General features: G+C 39.1%; 1 protein-coding gene across 3 annotated transcripts in view; it reads left to right on the top strand.

Annotated features, from left to right (window-relative positions):
* Nucleotides 1–8,976: 8,976 nt before the first annotated feature.
* Nucleotides 8,977–14,640, top strand: part of IL12B (interleukin 12B) — a gene marked incomplete at its 3' end in the record, with an annotated part of 29,717 nt that continues 24,053 nt past the window's right edge. For all 3 annotated transcript variants that reach the window (XM_084535402.1, XM_084535403.1, XM_084535404.1), the window contains exons 1-3: nt 8,977–9,073; nt 9,229–9,388; nt 14,081–14,207. The remainder of the gene's footprint in view (nt 9,074–9,228; nt 9,389–14,080; nt 14,208–14,640) is intronic.

Genomic DNA, 14,640 nt, shown 5'->3' on the forward strand with positions numbered 1-14,640 from the left:
TGCTCTTCTCTAACAGGGATGCTCTTCTCTAACTAATGATGCAGCAGGATCAATAACGTGAATGGTATCCAGCCCTCAAAATGAGAAAAACTATGCCTTTGTAAGAAAACACAGAAATTAGGGAAGATTTCCTTTTGGAACTTGTAGGAAGAATATTGGCAAAATAAAACTGCAGCTTTTCTCTCAGCATCAAAATGGAATAATATTTTTCTACCCTTCATTTTTCTCATCAAATAGAATACCTCTTAATTTCTAGGTCATCTCTCATAGCTTCAGTTTAATAACCTTAAAATGAATTTTTGCTTCGTCTTCAAAATGAAAAGTTCCCACATTGTTTTGAGGATTTTTGTTTCCTAACAGAAATCTAACAGGCATCCAGAAATCTGCTGAGACCAAGTTCAGAACAGCAGTAGTACTGATGAAGCTGGAAGTTCATCCAGAATTCAGGAGCCAGCTAGAAAGTCTTGATTTACTTCATTCAGAAAGTTTAACTCGTGTGAACAAAGTACTGGTTTGTTGCTATGCGTCAGGAGCTTCTGCCTCAGAGCCTGAACTGGAGGTGCTGGCAGTCATCCAGATTGCCGTAAGGTCTAGGTAATAATCTGACCTTGTTCTGTGGGTATTTAATAGCTGGAATGCCTGTCTCAGCTTGAAATGGATTCCATCTGCGCTTGACTGCAATAAACCTAAGTGCCAAATACAAAAGAGCAGAAGAAAATGAAACTGGTTCAGTTGACAGTTTGATTCATTCTTTAAAAGTTCATGTAAACCCTATTTGACATCTCTATTCCTGCTCACGCTCAAGTCTGTTGCAAAGGCAGAGGGGAGGGAAAAAGGATTCAAGTGCTACTTCACAGAATTCGTTCTTCTGTTGTTGGAAAAGTGAGCATTTAAGCAATTTTCCTTAATTCTGCAAATATAATGTAGCATCAGAAATTAAAATAAAAGGAAGAATATGAAAGTTCCAATTAAATGTATCTTGGAGAAGTCTTGAGGACTTCTTGTAGTAAGAAGGAATTCTTCATACAAAATGCCTGTACAGCCAGGCAAAGCATTGCCTGCTTTCCCACAGAGGCTGCCTAGCTGTGGTGCCAGGTATTCCAGCAGGGTCTCTTGCTCACACCCAGCTGCGTTTTTCTGCCCATGCTTTGTGTTGGTAAGGAGCGAGGAGCATTTTAGAAATGTTTCTAGGGTGCTGTGTCCTTCCAACAAGGCTGAATGGACTGGTTTGTTATCTCCAGAAAGATGACACCAAAAAAGTGCTACTGTTTACAACTGGGCGTGTAATTTAAGTCCTCCTGATAGGCTTGATCTTGGTTATTTTCCTGAACACAATTCCTCATTTGTTTTGACAAACACCACATATTTATTACAATCTACCTATACAATGGAAAGGGAAAAAAAAAAAAAAAAGGAACTTTGTCTCTCTCAAGAAAACAAGTTCCCTTGCTTAACTCTGTTTCTTAATTTCTTAGCCATAAAATTCCTTAAGAAAATCTTGGGAAGCTCTGGGCTACCTGATAGCTCTGCTGTTTCTATGTGGAAACAAGCATACTTCTATTCCTATAATCACATCCATACCAAGTAGATTGCAATCATGTCAGCCCTGCAGCTTCTGTGGATGGGGATTCATTCTTGTACTGTCTTGCTTAGTTCTTACTCCTACAGGCAGCTATCCACAGCATACCAGGTTCACAAAGTATGATGCTGTTACTGCAGGCCTCCTGCTTTGCTAAATACAACATAGAGATTGTTGGTGACTGCTAAGTAAACAATGAAAGATAAACAGAATAGAGAGCTTTTTCTGACTCAGCTGTATTGGTAGCAAGACTAAAACACATTAAAATGTTGCCACAGAATGGTGGAACAAGGTAATATTATTGCTCATTTGGGAGAGCCAGAGCTATTATTTCAGAAGTGTGGGTACTGCATTAGTAGTTACTTGCCTTTTGAGCACAGAGACATTTACTTGATAAGAATGTGGAAAAATTTTCTTGATGCTTAGAAGCTTCAGAAACAGTGTCTGAAGAAACTCAGACAGATTCAAGTTCCTATGCCTGCCTGACAAGTTGATCAAAATTCAATGTTTGTAGAAGCTTTGGAGATATTCTCCTGTACCAGCTGCTGTATCTGAGAGACTAATGAAATATAACCACAGTACAAATACTTCTAGAGTTGAGTCCTTAACAACATTTTTGTAAGTTAGAAAATAAATTTCCAGCCTTCTAAACTTGCTGGTAGTTGGGCAGATTTGGAGTTACCTGTAATTTGAACATGATACTCTGCTTTCTGCTTAAGGCAATCTTGAACTAAACTGTCAGAGCTACTAAGAAAAATACAGAATAGCAAGATATTGCCTAGAGATGAGATGTCCTTCAGCACTTCATGAAATCCTTACAAAACTACTAAAGGCAATAGTAGGGTCTGTGTAATTCAAGGTTTAGTTCAGCCCTTGGAAAGTGCACCAGTTTGATTTTTATGCCGTAATTCCAAATTAGGGATGTGCAAACGTTTAAACTTGGCTTCATTTAAACATGGTAAGAAACACGAGAAAGTTTGAAGGAACAGACTTGCACTCTGGCAATGCTTCCCTTCCCTCCCTTTCCCACTTTATGACAAGATAGTCATGTCTGTAATGTGAAGTAAATTTGGCTTTAACAAAATGCCTTGTTATTCTGATACTTCTAAAGCTCGTTTGGGTCATTACACCTATTAAACAAGGATGCTGGGGCAAGGAGGGTGTGTAATGCTGATGTCTGAACCCTGTGGGACCTACAAAGAAAACAAAGTTGAGACTGAAAACTGGTTCAGGATACATTGTGCTTTGGAGTATCATCTCTAAGGTGAAAAAGTTTGCTTCTTAGCTCACAGATGTCAAATTTCATGACAAAGAGCTTGTTTCACCATCTATGTTTGAAACAAGGCTCCAGAGAAATGAGAGCCTTTTTCAATGAAAAGGGTACCTTTCTTATAATTCTTAAAAGATAATATGGAATTTTTGTTCACCTCAAGATTATACCATTCCTCTATTCTAAATATGGGTTTGCATGTGTTTTTTCCTCAGACCACACCGCTGTTGTCAAAACTGTCTAATTTTCAAAGACTGCAGAGAGAACATTGCAGAACTGAGAATCTGATTTGGGAATACTATGTCAGTGGTGTTCTGACAGTGTTTTAACAAGGGGATCCACAAAATAGTTCTCTTTTAGCAGCAGCGAAACCTCTAGGGAAACTTGTGGGTATATGTCTGCCAAGATGAAGGATAGACTGAGATTCATGGTAAGATTGTAGAATATGAAATATGATTGTAGTGTGTTTGTGATACATTTCTACTGTTAGTTAGGTAATTAAAACAAAACAAAACAAAAAAGCAACAAAAACAAACAACAAGCTTCTAACAGAGTACAACACAATGGTTTAGAAAGCAAATAAGACTGAATCTTTTTGGATTTTTTTTTTTTTTTTAACTGAAGGGATGAATCATGAATTTATGAATTGGTAGATGAAATGTAGGAGAGCCCTCCACTGTGCACTACTTGAGTACATTAAGAACAAGCCCTTGCAGATGAAAAATAACAAATCAAAGATTTTGGGAAGATGCTGCATTCATGGGATACGTTCTTGTTATGACTGCCACAACAGCGATGTAACTCAAAGGTCTGAGGCTGAAATGAAAATCCAGGCCCTGGACTGCATAGGGGATGTCTGACCTGCTGCAGGAGCAGTCTTCCAGCCAAACACCCCAGCTGCTCTCAGCCTGACTGGAAGCAGCCACACACAGTTACCAGCTGGTTTACTTCTGGCCTCAGAACATCTGTCCTGCTTTAAGCCATCCCCTGGTACCTTTGTTTTGGGGAGAGAATATTGTATAGGTTCTGTCCATGCACCATCTCGGTTCATGAAGAAATTCTCTGGAAGGATGCTGGGATGCTGCTTATGCCTAATCTCTTGATTTGTTCCCTTCAAAGCACCACTTAGCAATGTGTGAGAGAAATTAACTTCAGAATTTATAGTTGGTGTTAAGCTAGTTAATGGGATAAGGGTCAGAGAGGACTTTTCAGTGAGATTTGGTAAAGGACTTTGGTAGTTTCTGCTTGTTTCTGGCATCGGGAGATGTGGTCCCTTTTTTCAGATGTTTGATCTCAGAAATTCTTTAGAAGCAAAGGGACTGCAGAATGCTTCTTACAATGTCCGTGGTCTTTCCTGCTGTGTTACTCTGAGACGCTGGTTTTGTAAGCTTTGATTTAAAGGTATTCAGAGGAGCATCCCATAGCTCAGGAAGGGGCTTTTCAGGGGATGCTCTGGCCTAAGTCTCCTGTGTGGCAGTGATGATGGGGAATTAATCTTGGTGGTCCAGGTCCTGTCTCTCTCTCTCTCTCTCCTTTTTTTTTTTTTTTTTTTTTTTTTTTTTTTTTTTTTACAGGGATTGTTCCTTGGGGCAAGAAGTATGGACATGTATGGACCGGCTCTTTTACCATTACTGAAATGCTTCATCTTTCTTTTCAAAGTATCGTCTCCTTTTTAACTTGAATCTGCTACCATGGAAAATGAAAGAGGAAGAAAATTGCCCCAGTGAGTTTCCCCATCTCATACCCCTTTTAGTCTTGGAGGAGGTCTCTTGAGGTCATGGGACTGAAGCTACTGGGGACATTTTTCACTCACCCACAGTATAGGAAGTTCATTGTGCAAGGATTACATTGCTCTCTTATCTAGATACTCTATTCTTTAATTACATCATAGTTTTTCTGTTACTGAAGCAAGAGTTTTGATGCTCATGAAGTCACTCAATATGGAATAAATGGGCTAAGACATCAAAGAGGCTATGGCATTTCACATCACTGTGTCCCCAAACACTGCTTTCCCTGCCTCTGAGAGGATCTCATTTCCATAGTTATTCTGGCATTGGCTTCATCCCTGCAAATTCTGCGTTTGCTGAGACACAGCATCAGGCTGAAGAGGACCTGTGGATGTGGAGTGGAGGGACCCCTCCGCTACTGAGCAGGGTGCCGCTGTAGCAGAAAGACTGTGAGGTGTTCAGATGACTGCAAGCTGTCTGCAAGTCAGGCTCTGCTGGAGAGCCACCTTGCTGTGTTTTGCAACCTTTGTGTGAACTTGAGACTGCTTCAGCCCCCCTAGCAGTGTACTGTTGTAAAATAGAACAATCCTGCTTTTCTCCATATTCTGTCCTTGTTCCCAAGCATATGCTCTTTGTGCTGTGCTCTGTTTTATTTGCCTCCCCTGAAAACAAGGGAGGTGGCTGATAAGCAAGGACGAGCAGTATTTCCAGCAGGAAGGGCTTGTAAGTACACCTGGGAAAAAACAAAGTCTCCCATGTTCTGCCTGGGGCCCTCAGAAGCTTTTTGATAGGGCTTTGACCTGCACTGTGGAGGAGTGCCAGGGTGGTAAATCACAGGACTGCACAGGGGACATGGGTACAGCTGGCCAGAGGTGTCTGATTCAGCCAAAAACATGAACTGGGAATACGGAGAAATAACAAAAGGGAAGTAGACTGGAAAAAAAAAAAAAAAAAAAAAAAAAAAAAAAAAAAAAAAAAAAAAAGAATTGACTGTACATTTTTTAGGAATCTCTTCAGTGTTCATTAATTCTGAGATGAATTGTGATCATTAGTTTTGCAAGTGAGATCACCCATGATATGAATCTTTAACGGGGATTTATGTAGCAGAAAGTAGACTGAAACTACTCAAATTTTCTGTGAAGCTAGCAATTAAAGATCAGTGGCTTTCAGGCACTGGATATTAAGGCTGGAACTGAATTTCTGATTCATAGGTAAAAAACTCACTGTCAACCTCTGGAAATTCTTTATGCATTTTTTTCTCCCATTTTTCCATCATTTCTCTAAACAAAAGACTGACCTTGTAGTTAAAGCATGTTGCAGAATATGTGCTTGTGTTACTTCAGTCAGGTAACTTAATCATTCACTATATTAACTTCTCAACAGCAAATGCAAAGATCTTGAGTTCCATAGAAACAGTTAAGACTATGAATGTGAAATTATCTGAGAGATGGTAAAAATGCTTAAAATTATGTTATAAAGAAATGATGGCACTTGCAAAATGCCAAGTTGAAAGGGGAATTTGTGTTAGCTAATACTTCTTTCAGGGATCTTGTGCTGGTGTTCTTGGCAGACTGAGCTTTGCCAGTCTGTTTGCCTTGTGCATACCTGGATGCCATGCTCTGTGTCTAAAGAATGTGGATTACAGCACTATATGATATTTCCTACTGTCATTTGCTTTCATGTTACCTAACACAGCTCAAAATCACATTAGCTGTTGTTTTTTTTTTTTTTTTTCTACTCAAAATATCTGCCACGTGTTTTTTACAAGTTTGTCCTCTTCCTTGCCTTTTCTTTTCTTTTCTCCCTTCCTTTTTCTTCTCCCCTCCTCTCCCTTCCAATCTTCACTTTAGCTTTTTCTCCTCAAAACTCATGCAATGGTGAGGTAAAATCTAATTGTGTTTTTACAATGTGATGGTTTGGTTCCCAGGAAAATAGCATTCACTAATAAAAAAATGTCTTCACATTTAATTTGCCTAGCAGGCAGCACTCGTAGTAGGTGAAAAGGCAGTGTGCTGCAGAGACCAGCACACTCTTAATATAGACTACTGTATGCCAGTCCACAGCAAATGAATTTGTTCATAAGTTCCTGATTTTTTTAATACTAGACTCGATTTGCATTAGTTCTCCAGTGCTAAAGTTTTCAGCTTGAACAATTCTTCATTTCCTGTAATTAGATCTTATTGTAAATCCATTGGCAAGATTTGGTTTTGATATCATCTTATGTCATTGTATACTTGCATTGGTCACATGGGATTTGTTGGCACACCAGAAGTGAGACTTTTAGTCACATCGGAAAATACATTAATTGCCCAATTTGAGTTTTTCACAAATGCATTTGAATTTGCTTCTAGTAGTCTGATGTCAGCAGTAGTCTCAAATTTTAATGAGATCTGGATTTAGTGAAAGCATTCACAAAGACAGTTCAGATAAATTGTGCATTCTGGTGAACTTTTGAAAATCATTTTGATAATTTGGGATCTTAAATGCTGTAGATGATTCCTTGATTTAAAAAGGCATCGAACCAAAACCTAGAATTAAACATGAGGAAAGGTCAGAATTGGGTATAAAATGCACAACTGGTTTGTATAATGGCCACTCAGGATACACAATTCAAGTAAAACATTTCATTCAACTGTGTTTTATAATCTACAAAGCAGAAAAGGTTCTGCTGACGTGCACTTGAAGGAAGTGGGCAGGAAGGGAACGAAAAGGGATAAGACTGTGGTGGGGAACTTTATAAATCCAGCTGTAATTCTTGAGGATGAAACTCGTCTTGTTCATGATGAGGCAGATGTGGAGGAGAGTGAGAGGCGCTGACTTGCAAGTAGGGGAGGCTGCTGGGGAGCTACCACTAGGGAAGAAAGAGGATGGGGATGGTGGTGGGCAGGAGCAGAAGGCTGAGAGGGAATGACCCTAACCATGGTCCACAGTTTTTTGAGCAGGTTTGTGTCAGAAACAAGAAAGGGACAGGGGGCTTCTCGTGATCAGTGTGAATCCACAGTCAGCAAGTAGGAACAAAGCACTTTACTGTGTGTGCCATGCACCATCCCATTTACACAGGTACTCGCCCTCCCTAGTTCTCACTGAGTCGTCCTTTATCTTGTTTGTGGGCATCCGAAGGCTCCTGCTGACCTATATTGTGGCAATGTGTGGGACAGTAGGACTTCTGTATTTCCAGTTTGTTTTTGGTTTTTATGAGTACTGAAGAGAACTCACAGAATAGCCACAAAAATTACTGAAATTGCAAGTCAGTTATTAAGATGTGAATGAAAGCCCAGAAGAACAACTTCCATTAGAAGGGCAGTGGGATGGATATGGGATGGTATGAAAATCAAACAGCTCCATAGCTGATGTGAATGCTGTTCAAGAAATTTGTATCAGAGTATTTGTGCTCTTCTGTGAATTCAGAAATTCTGTTAAAAATATTCATATGGTATATTCCAATGTTTTATTTTGCCAGCAGCTGATCACTGATAAAAAATTTTGAGATGTGTTCATTTATCATTTATTTTTATTTGACAGTACTTGGAGTATGAAATTAAGAACCTCCTTGTTTGGTACTTAATCTCCACTGAGCAATCAGAAGCTCTTTAGTTTCTACTGCTATTTCAGAAGTAACATCCCTAGATACTAGGAGTTCAGTCCTGACCCAATGAAATGAACACATTTTTTTTTTCATTAAGTTAAATATCCTGTTATTTAAATGGACCAGAGATGCAACTTCAGTTTTTGAGCACCTAGAAACTATCAGCCAAATCCTGACTCCAAAGAAGTCAGTGTAAAGTCACCATCTATAGTTATAGGACCATGTATTGACATGAAAAATGTGACAAGAATTGATTGGTTATGTCCAGTATAACACGCTAGGATAAGCATTAAAAAATGATATTTGAAAGGTCCTTGTCAGAAAATGAAGAAGACCAGCTTTATCATTTTTGTACAGATGATACTGATTTCCAGGGTGAGATTTTACTAAATATATAAAACTTTAATAAATAAATAAATAATAAAATACTTTTGTTTTAAATTACTTTTTTACTTTTTATCACTTTAAAATAAAATAATAAAAACTTTAATAAATAAAACTTTAAAGAGCAACTGAATAACTGGTCAGATGGACAAGATATACACACAGCTTGGTATAGTTATAAAGAATGTGCGTGTATTCTGCACTTTAAGAATGATATATCTTTATATTGTCAGAAGATGCTTGGGTTTGTGTTTTAAAATAATATGTAAGGTGCTTTTTTCTTATGCAATGTTTAGTGTTTCTGATTAATTTTGAGTTTGCCCTTCAGACCCAGTACAGAAACACAAACAGGATACCACACAATCCTATTCCACTGGCAGGAGCTGATGACAAAATAGTAGCACTGACTGCATCAGTCTGCATACTCTTTCCCTGATGTGCAGAGGAATGATGTACAGAGCTGTGTCTGTAGCAGAAGCTGGTGAAACCCTTCTCCACCAACTTGTGGGCAGGCATGCTTCTACCAGGTGACTTATGAAAATATTAATCACAGGCTTGATTTGCAGTCTGGCCTTTATATTTCATTGAATCAAATACCCACCTGTCCCTACCATAATGTATTTTGTTCTTTTTATTTACTGTATCTAAAGATCTTGAAACTTTATTTCTCTCCATCCTCCAGCTGGTAGCTACACGGAGATACCCTTCGCTCCATCAGCTGGCCCACAGTGACAGCAATATCCATGACTCAGTTTTCATACTTTTGGGGTATGACCTACAGACTGTCAGTTCTGGCTTTGGAGATGATTTGGAAGAAGAAATCACTTAAGAAAGAACACCTGGTAAATTTCTTTTTTTTTTTTTAATTTTTATTTTTGTCATAGAACAAAAATTTTTTGTCTGAGAGACACATGGCAGGTACATCAAGAGGAGAATTTCCAAGTTTCTCTGAGCTCTCCCTTTAGTTTGGGAGGCTGCTGAGATATTGGAGTGTGGGGGAGGAGGGGGCAGAATCCATCTGCGCATTCTTGAACCCACTGCTTCAAGTGTAACAGCTGTGCTGCTCTTAATGCTCATATGACTGTTAAGACAGCTCACTTTCCTGTGACAATAAGGAACCAGTTTCAGGTTTCTTGGTTTTGTGGTCAAGTTAGATCTTACAGACTATTCTGGGGGAAGTACTACAGCAAATACAGACTTATGTCTTCTTTGAAAGGTTTACTATTTTATTACATAATAAAAGAGCTCCACTTCTGACTCATCGTATTGTTTTATTTCCCCTAATATGTAAATTAAACCACAGGGTTGTTTTGACTGGAGCTGGTTATTACATCCCTAGATAACCCATCAGCAACTGGCAGCTTTGCTGAACTAAATCTGAGGATATGTAAATTAGTGACTGTGTACTCCACCTCTGGCTGCTCTCAGAAGGAAACAGTGATGTCTTTAACATAACAAAATTCTTTGTATTTCAAAACAGACATATTGAAAACTAGAACTGGGGAAACTGTGAATGCACAAGAAAGAAGTCACTATTTTGAAATAACATGCAGTGCCCTGCAGTGGCAGGTAGTCCAAAATGGCCAGATTTAATCTGTAAAGTTATTTTATCTTGTGGTGAGTGAGAAGGTGTATGTGAGTAGCACAAACCTGACTGTGTTGCTGGAGGAATTCGCAGTGAATACTCAAAGTAATCTCAGGGGACAGAGGAGGTTGTGACTCCCACAAATTAGCTGGAGCAGGAGGAGTAATGGAGTTGTCATGCACCCTGTGATGAAGAATGACATTGGACAGCACATCCAGCCAGCATTGCTGTCTGCTTATGTAGAACCTCTTTAGACTTCTGACAATCTTTTTTTTTTTTTTTTTTTTTTTTTTTTTTTTTTTTATACGCTTCAGTTTTATTGGGCTTGATAACCTCTTCTTAAGGAGAATACTTCCTTTATTTTCTGAGAGAGATCACAGAATGAAAACTGCTAACTTTTCCTGAAACACAAATTTCCAAGAAAGATAAAATGAATCCTAAAAATTGCCATTTCACTTTGTCATGTGGTTGTTTCCATTGTGGGATACAGACCCATATTCCATGAAAAGCATGGAATACTCTGCACCATGAAGATGGCCAGTAAATGAAAGAAAAGATGGAGGGAAATCGTTCCATTTCCACCACCACCACTCGAATCTATCAAGACAACTTACTGAATAGCTGATGTTTTCCTAATGATTATAAGATGACTTTATCCTGATTCCAAAGAAATCTGTCTGTATGGACATTTAAGCTCCCCAAAGCTTCCCAAATCTGAACTGATTTGAACACATTTTAGCATCTTTTTACTTTTTATATGGCACAAACATTTATAAAGAACAGGGTCACCACAGATGCTAGTACATATACCCTGCTGATGGTCAGTAGAAACTTGCAAAACACAACAGCCAGAGCATCACAGGAAGCTTAAGCTTCCTAATGGGATATTACCTATCCCTGTGCCCTATACATGTGCTTTGATCAGTGAGCAATGCCAGTGAAATCCTACAGGGACTTAGGTCAGATTCTCAGCCTGTGGGACTCATGCTGGCACAGCTCTGCAGTACCACTGTCTGTTCATCTCATGCAAGACTCTTTTTTTGTTGTTGTTTGTTTGTTTGTTTTCCTTTTCTGTAAAAGGCAGTTTCTGCCAGCTGATTTGACCTCAGAGGAAGATTCGTAATAAGCAAGTAGCTATGTCAAGGGTAGGCAGTAGCTCCAGCTGGGCTGGCTTTCATCATGACTGAGGTCAACAGAAACTTGAACTTCTGTGCCAAGCCTGGGTAGGAGGTAGTCTCTGATCTGAAGCTTGTAGTAAAGGTCAAAGGCTGCCAGATGTTACTGGCAGTGCCTTGTGCCATCCTGGGGTTCCTGTTACATCTCTAATACAGGAACCCTCCCACACAGTCGTGGGGTTGAGCTACCAAACAAAAAGCACAGAAAGGGAGTTGCCAGCAGGCACTGTAGTTTCATACTGTATGAACAGTGCTTTCTCCTATAAGGAGAACCATTTATTACAAAAGAGGATTTATTTAAGTTTTGACCAGGATCCCCTTTTCAATAATAAATCATTTTTTTTAAGAGATGTGGCTTTAATTTTTCCTTTCTAAATGCAGATGTGCTGAAATAATTTGTGAAGAGCATTAAACTTATTTGCCTACTGCTGGTTTTCAATGAAATATATGAAATATATTTATTATATTTTTATATTAAATGTGAAATGGAGTTGAAGATCCTCTAGGACAAACACTTGTGGTTAAGTATTTGAAAAAATGAAGCAATATACATAACTGTATGCAGTTGTATATAGGTTATGCACCATTGCCTTGTCTATATTGCATATTTTTTTGTGTGCCACTAACGGAAATATACCTGTGTTCTTTCTACTACATTTCTGACTTGCTTGCAAGCAATCCTAAGGAAAAACTTGAGCAATTAACTGTAAGGAAAGGGCAGTGTAAATGTATCCCCCCATCATGAAATGGTAATTATAGTATTGTCACAAGGTAAATTCATGACTGCTAAAGATTTTAATTCTGATTGTTTTCTCAAATGCTTGGCTGTGCACCATCACCTGCTGTCTAGCAGTTGCGAATAAACTTTGCCATCAGTTATTTGTAACTCTGTAACAGATCAGAAAGTTCCTGTTTTCTTAAAACAACGTGCTTTGTTGCAGAGTTGACTTCTATAGAAAGCTGTGTGGTGACTGTAGGCTGTCTCATACCACATTCCGTGTCTGTGGTGTTTCTGCCAGCTGGTTCATGGAGCGGTGCCAGGCTCACAATGCTGACCACAACCTACAATGTGCCTTGAAGTTCCCTGTGGATTGTGGACCAATGTGTTCTTCCACGAGGATGCTTATAGTTAAGTCCTATGTCCTCTAAATTCAGCTGGTTGAACACATACACACAAAAGCAGAAGGCAGCATTTCTCATGCTAAGGATAATATTTGATTGATGCTGTTTTACTGCAAAATTTCTATCTCATCTGATCTATCTACACCATTAAGTCAGCTGTACTGGACTGCAGTCTGTACTGAAAATGTGTTTTTGCTGGACTGTGTAAACATGATAAATATCTTGTTTACTTTAGGCAAACAACAGTTCCTTTGTCAAAGGGATTTATTGTTAGGATTATCAGACTAAAGTTCTCTGAACTGATTTTCATTCTCAGATGTTAATGTATAGGTGGAGGGAATTGACACAACATCTAAAACTGATATTCTTATTACATATTCACACAAGCATTGCATAGGAATAGTAATGATTAACTTGTGAGGTGTGTGTGTGACACCTGACCACAGAAGAGATTCTGCAATGCAGGGCTTTCTCCCGCTGTTTCTCACTTGAGTTAGAAATTCCATAACTAATTGGCAGATAGCACAGCTTTGGCTCACCGTATTAGAGGAGTTTACATTTTGGAATATCATAAATGCAAGCAAGCTCTTTGCTCAGTCATCTGAAGTATGACAAACAATAAATACTAGGTGTAGTGTTTTCTCATGGTGTTTCCTTACACTAGCTGTTACCACGGAAAGGAAGTAATGTTGTTTGTGGCTGGAACCCACATTTGTCTGACTTTCTAATGTTGGGGAAAGGTTTATTGGAGGTAGGGTGCAACTCCATGTTGCACTCGTTACGTCAATACCTGTTGTGTAACTTTATTTAGATTTGCACAGAGGAATTGAATTTGCATTTTGAGTGCTCTGAGGAGCATACTAGGGGATTTTGCCTGTGGAAAGAGGCAATATACAAAGCCAGTTAAAGCTGTAAGGTAAAAAATGGAGTGATACGCTTTTAACTCAGAAGCTTTCAAGTTGAGTGGATTTTGGCAGCCCGTGAATCTTTGTTCTGCAACTCTGTACTGTGGGGTTGGAGGCTGAATCTAATTTGCACCCTTCTATTTCTTCTCTAGCCCACAGAGTGAAGACTGTCCCTCAAAACTCCCATGGTTAAGCTGCAGGGCAGCACAGAGTTAGGAAGTGATAAGGAGTGTCAACAGTGTGTGATAGCTGCAGGGATTCTTTGCTAAACGAGATAACATCCCCTTCTCCCTGTAACCTAGAAGGTTCTGGTTTCATTAACCTTATGCTTTCTGCCTCATAACAAGAGCAGAACCCAGTAGAGATTATCCTCTTTGGGATCTGGGGGAGATGGGCACAGCCACTTCTGTTCACTAGGTTAGATTCTAAATGGTCTGCCTTTCAAATACAGGAATGAATGAGCTCTTGTATGTGCAAATAGCAGTCAGCTTTAACATGAATTGAGTATTGATAGCCCACAGGTGCAACTTGGAAGAGTCCTCTGTACATGATCACCAAAAAATAAAAGGCATTGGATTACATTTTTGACCAAAAAAAGGCTTAGTACAAATCCATCGACACTTTAAATATAACACATTTTCTTTCCTTTTTTCTACCTATGTCTTCTCAAGCAGCTTTAAAAAATCTCATTCCTGTTCAAGTCCAGGAATTTACTAACATTGTCCAACTGTTTCATCTGTGTAACAGACACTTTTTCTATGGACCTGTTGTGATGCATTTACTCAGGATGATGTCAGAACCAAGGGAGGAGCAAGAGAACACAATTTCCAATATGAGCAACTCCAGGCACATCCTCATACTCCATGGTATGATGGTAAGCAGAAAAAAAAATGTTGTCACTCCATGAAAGAAGTTTCATCATTCTTTTGGGAAAGTACTCTGTGGAAGTTCCCTCACACAAAGCTTTCTCCTCACCTTGACACTTAAATTGTTTGCTGAATTAGTTATTGACCAACCAGTAGTCTGCCCTGAATAAGGAACTGTAGGTAGGTACACACCCAGAATCTCAAAAGACACCCCATAATGGCATGGAAACCTATGTGTCTGCTTCTGCTTTGCTTTGCTCAAAAAGAAATATAAACAGTCACCTCCTCTCCTGACTTCCTTTCTTTGTGTCCCAGTCCAATTACGTTGCTGCAGGCAACAAGAACTGAAGGACAGTGAGCTCACTCTCTGCTCCCCACCCTTCTGAACCTGTATAGCTCACCCTGTGAGACCTGCTCCTTGGATGAAGCAACTTGATCTTC

Source organism: Aythya ferina (genome assembly GCF_964211825.1).
Source record: "Aythya ferina genome assembly, chromosome: 14".
Lineage (NCBI taxonomy): Eukaryota > Metazoa > Chordata > Aves > Anseriformes > Anatidae > Aythya > Aythya ferina.